Here is a 6,000-nt window from a genome sequence, read left to right on the forward strand (position 1 = left end):
TCACAAATTAGAATAGCAAATTAATGGAATCCTTATTTCCTAGTGATGAAGTTTAGGTAATGTGAGATTATATAGTGTCATGGTGTTTGAAAAATGTATGAAGAGTTTTAGGTTTCTGTGGATGTAAACTCGGGGTCCTTGCTTTCTGTTGTCCTTTTAAGATACGTCTAGGGTTACTGTACAAAAAGAAGGACTTTCGAGAGACTGGAGACAAGGATAAAGAAGAAAAGATCTGAGAGCTATTTCTAAGGAGGAAAAAATGGCCTACCCCAATATTGATTCCCTCCCTTATGTTTTCCAGAAATATTTCAGGATTTCTATGAGCCATTGTCTGCTATAAGCTTATCACTCTTACTCTTCCCTAAAATACTTACTTATTATGACTATCTGATATAAATTCACCATAATATTTTAGTTTAAGGAAATAAGTTCATTTTTTATTGTATTATTATTGTCACTGTTACTATTTTCAATAACAAGCTGGCAATTTAATCGGGAGCAGATATGACTTAACACACTTGAGTAGAAAAGGTAACTCTAAGTTTCTACCAGCTATCTTGCTTTGTCTTTTTGCCAACAGAGATGTCCCAAGCAGAGATTGTTCCTTTAATCACAGTCCGTAATGGAAAGGCATATAAAGCATACAAACATATAGCTCCTGATTAAAAGTAAATGTGCTTAAAATTACTAAAAGTAATGTTTTATGCCACTGAAGTTTGGGGGCTATTTGTTACCAAAGCAAATCTATCTAAAAACAGTCTTTAAAAATAAAAATGTAACAACTTTTACAAGACTAAGTTTAATGGTTGGCAGATGATTAATGGGTAAAATGAAATTTTGTAAATTTCTTCATCTTTCACAGCTTAGATGGAATATATATTGTTGTAATTGAAATATCACAAAAAATAAAAACTAGAACTATTACCATTTAATATTTCTTTCTTAATTCTCTCTCCTATTAGTAGCCTTAAGTAACATTTATTAGATTTAGCAAATGTGTATGCATTGTAATAGGACTTTATGGAAACTCATATCATGGTTTGGAATCACTTTCCACATTTATGATTTGGAATCATTTTCCACATTCATGATTTTTCACATCCTTGTGATGCGCTCTGCGCAATAAAATATAAGGGAAATCACAGTGGATCAGTTATGCATTTAGGCCTCAAGTGTTATTGAATACTTCTGCCTATTTTCTGGAACTCCTTCTATGACTATGAGAGAAAGCCAAAGATAGCTTATTGGAAGATGAGAGACAGGGGGGATGCTAGAGCCAGCTCTTATTGACTTGGAGGAGCCAATCATGTGTATCTTTTACGAACTTCACATTCAGCTAAATCACATCGTCGTTGCTAGACCAAAATTACCAAGGCTGAACACTGATCTGCCTTTCTGAGTCAAAATGTTTTCTCAGTGTTATCTCTTTGTATTGGGGTCTTAATTCGGTAAATTTTTTCAACATTTGAAATCACTGAGTTTCTGAAATCTCTATTTTATTTTTTATTCCTACTTGCAAACTGGCCACTTTTTTTCAGTTTGCCTCTTTTTTTCAAAATACGTTTCTTAAAGAAATCACCCCAAACTGAAACATACTACCAATGCCAATCTTTAGATCTAAACATTTCTTAGTTATCCAGTCTTCCTTGTAAATTACTTCAAAAAACAATTTTATCAAATATTTCACCAATGCGGTCTTTAACTTCTGATTAACGTTGTCTTTTACAATCTGGAGAATTTATAAGCCAATGCCACATACTTTATTTTTTAAGGCACCACTTTACTTTTGATACTATCAACTGGGAGGTTTGTCTCAACATTATACTCCGCCAAGAATATAATTTGGTGACGATTCTACTGTCTGCAGTGAGATGTAGATTGCTGTGGTAGTGAAAGGGGACATTGCAAATTATGTCCTACTTCTTAGAGGTTTCTACTCTAAGAAGCACATGACTTCATATAATGTGTGGAGTGGCAAAGAATAATACTATCATTTTCCCAAAAAGAGGGAAAGCAAAAATCTACAATAACATTAATGATTACTACGGTAGCTATTAAAAGAAGAAATAATAGAATATCACATATACCAGATCTAAAGAATGACATGATTTGAGGAAGAAAGACATGTGGCTATTTGTTTTGGTGTACAATGATATAATCACATGCAGAGTGCAGAGTGCAATATTGGATGTGAAAAGAGAGCCAGCATCTGGATGCTGCACAGAAACAGTATCAATGACCAGTTAGTCTTAACAAGAGCAGCAGGGTGAAGAAAAGAAAACTACAGCAATATTCATATGAGTAACTACATGTCCTATTCCATTTTGGCACGGAAGGCGGCTCAGAATATCAAGATAACAAAAAGTAAAAGATGTATGCCTCAGTTTCATTCTTGGGATAGCTATCTGGCTAGTTTTGTGGGAAAGAAGGAGGCAAGCATTAAAACGAATATGAAACTGAAGCTTTAAAGTTGGCCAAATTTTTGTTTATAATTGAAATGACCATAAAATTGGAAATGTGCACAAGACAGGCACTACTGTGGAATTAGAAGGGAGATTTTAAAATATTGCTGAAGGCAGTGTTTGTACACAAACAAAATAGGCACAGCCATTTCTTATTATTGGTGGGTAGTTATATTCTATAAAGTGACCACACATGCCAAAATAGCAAATACAGAACCACTTTTCCTAAGGATAATGCAGGGATATATTCCTGAGAACTGATCACAACATCTTTATCAACTGATCAATATATAACTTTGTTTTATGTTTCTCTTTAAAAATACTTTCTTTAATATATATTGTTGATTGATTAACTTTGAATTAATGGCAAATAGCACTATAACTCTTGTCTGAATGCAGCTTACCACATGTATTTTCTTTGTAAGACACATTGTACACTTTTGCACATAGGAACACTAGACAGCACTTCAGCATGATATTGGAGACCAAAAGAAGCTAAATCAACGATAAAAAGCTTAAATATGTAAAAACAAAACAAAGAATAAAAACCAAAGTATGACACCAAATAGACTAAGGGATATGGCAGGAGGAAGGATTATTAAGTTGAGACTATTTCACTTACAGGTGAGAAATGTCGACCGTACCTTGATTCTAAGTTTTCGTAAAAATGCAAAAGTCTAAGACTCTAAGAAGTGTTGTGAGAACAGAGCAAATAAGATATTTCTGTGGTTGGAGTAGTGAGTTCTAGTTTGGAGTTCGAGAAGAACTTTTCAAAGTTCTTTTCAAGAATAATTTTGAATAAATAATAAACGTATACATATATATTTGTATGCAAATGTATTTATAATTGTAAGAAATCATGAAACGTCAGGAATATAAAAAATGAGCTATCTCTCTTACTCAAGTCCTCCTACTATTCAGAACTCCTTATTGGATGACACATAGTGTTACAAAGAGGGAAGGAATCTAGAAGGACATGGCATTTGAACAGGGCTTTAATAGGTCTTCTGGATTTGGAGAAATGAAGATGCATTATCAGTGCATTTATAGAGACAGTATGAGAAAATCTCGATTGAGGGGATCCCTGGGTGGCTCATTGGTTTAGGACCTGCCTTTGGCCCAGGGCGTGATCCTGGAGTCCCGGGATCGAGTCCCACCTTGGGCTCCCTGCAGGGAGCCTGCTTCTCCCTCTGCCTGTGTCTCTGCCTCTCTCTCTCTCTCTCTCTCTCTCTCTCTCTGTCTCTCATGAATAAATAAATAAAATATTAAAAAAAAGAAAATTGCCAATTATAGATTTAGTGAGAAGTTCCAAGTTACATGATCATATTACAATTCTCTTTTGAATCATGAGTTAAATATGCCAAGGAGTAGAAGTTATATCAGTGGATCTCAGAAGTGTATTCTTAATTTCCCTTCACTGTTAAAATTGTTCCTTAATATCCCATGAAAATCTTTACCTATTAATTTCATCCTAGTGACTTATTTTAGTACAAAAAGGATTATATAAGACTACAAGAAAGCCAAATCAAACAGTAAAAAGAAATTAATGAAATACAACCTTGTTTGAATTTAACTGTTATTTCTGATAGTTTCAAAAACCTTTGGGGTTTTAAACAAACTCAACTGAAATAGTTCTACAGTCCCATGAAGTAGGTGCAGGCATTATAATCTCTATATTACAGCTGGGAACCTTGAGGCACAAAGCCATTTAAGCGATATGTCCGAGGTCACTGAGCAAGTAAGTCACTGGTGAGGCCAATAATAGAATCCCAATTGTTCAGCTAGTTCTTTGTTCAGAAGACCATATTGGTTTTTTTATTACGCCAAGGATAAAATTTAGCTTTATATCAGAGGATATTTCTTCTTACATGCCAACCAAAAAATCAACATTTAAAAAAATCATTAAATGGGGATCCCTGCGTGGCGCAGTGGTTTGGTGCCTGCCTTTGGCCCAGGGCGCAATCCTGGAGACCCGGGATCGAATCCCACATCAGGCTCCCAGTGCATGGAGCCTGCTTCTCCCTCTGCCTGTGTCTCTGCCTCTCTCTCTCTCTCTCTCTCTCTCTCTGTGACTATCATAAATAAATAAAAATTAAAAAAAATTAAAAATAAAATAAAATAAAATACAAAAATAAAATATAAAAAAATCATTAAATGGATATTAAATCAAATCATATTTCATGCTTGAGATTTTCAAGTTACTCTCAGAAAAGTGTTTTCTTGTTGTTTAAGAGGAAAATACCCATACATAGTTTTTTGTTGTCATCATCTCAATTCATAAAACTTTTCTCCCTCCCCTAAATATTTAATGACTCTATTTAACTATGAGTATGTTCTGGTTTCTGCACAAGAAAATGCAAGCTATAGTAATTGGCTTTGCCTTCAGACAGCTGAGTCAGCAAGAAATCAGAGAGCCTATAGAAACCTTTTTATTTCCTATCAGTTTTTCAGAGTTTTAAGCCATTGAAATATATTGAAAAAATCTGGGAGGGAACTAAACCATGCAAATTAACCTTACATCTGCTTTATACAACTCTTGAACCTCCAGATTTGTAATTCCTTATCTGTGGCTGCTCAAACAATTTTCTGGTTCATAATGCTGTCTGTGCTGTGGTAGGAAAGGAAAGTGGATTATAGTCTGAAGCACATGTTTGTCTCAAAGTGCTTCTATTTTTCCAGTCATGAAAATAATCTTTTTCCCCTCTTGTGGGAATCCTCGAGAGCTAGAAATTCTATGTTTTAAGTTTCATTCCTACGCATATGGATTTTGTGGAAATGATTTTATAAAGTTCAAAGTTGTTAAATATCTTAAAAGAAATATATGCTCCTACACTCTAAAAAGGACTATAGATATATTTATCTCTCTTTATACACTATATGCCTATCACATATAAACTCATATAGACATACATTTACACAAATGTAACATAGGCCATTTTAGAATTACAAGCAATTATAATAATAGATAGCATTTACTAAGCAATCACCTTTTACCAGACACTCTGTGAAAGTTTTTGTATATAATATCTTATTTGTCCTCATTACATTACAGAGTGACTATTATTATTACTTTGACTTACTTAACAAGGAAACTGAGACACTGAGAGCATATGTCAATTGTCCAAAGTTACACAGCTTTTACGTGGGACAACAGGGTTGGAAACACCGGTGGTTTATTTTTCCTACACTGCGTGTGAATAGAAATTATTTGTGGACATGTGAGTAAAATAAAAATGTGTAAAGTCTAGAGCTTTAGTCAAAATTGACTAGATTCATAAACTAAGATCTAGAAAAGAGAAATGTCTTCCATAGGTTGTACAGTCAGTCACCCAGGTCCCAAATCTGGAAAATGGCTCCGATAGCATTGCATTATTGCTCTCACAGTTGTCATAATGAAATGATGTCATAAATGGCAAAACAGGTAGGAACTATCTTTTATATAGATAGCCATTTTTTTTTACATTTTTTCGGCTGAGATAATTTTTAAAATTAGGTAGATGAAATATTTTCCACTTGTTTAGTTTTCTGTTAATGTTTA

This window comes from Vulpes vulpes, unplaced genomic scaffold (assembly GCF_048418805.1).
Source record: "Vulpes vulpes isolate BD-2025 unplaced genomic scaffold, VulVul3 Bu000000665, whole genome shotgun sequence".
Lineage (NCBI taxonomy): Eukaryota > Metazoa > Chordata > Mammalia > Carnivora > Canidae > Vulpes > Vulpes vulpes.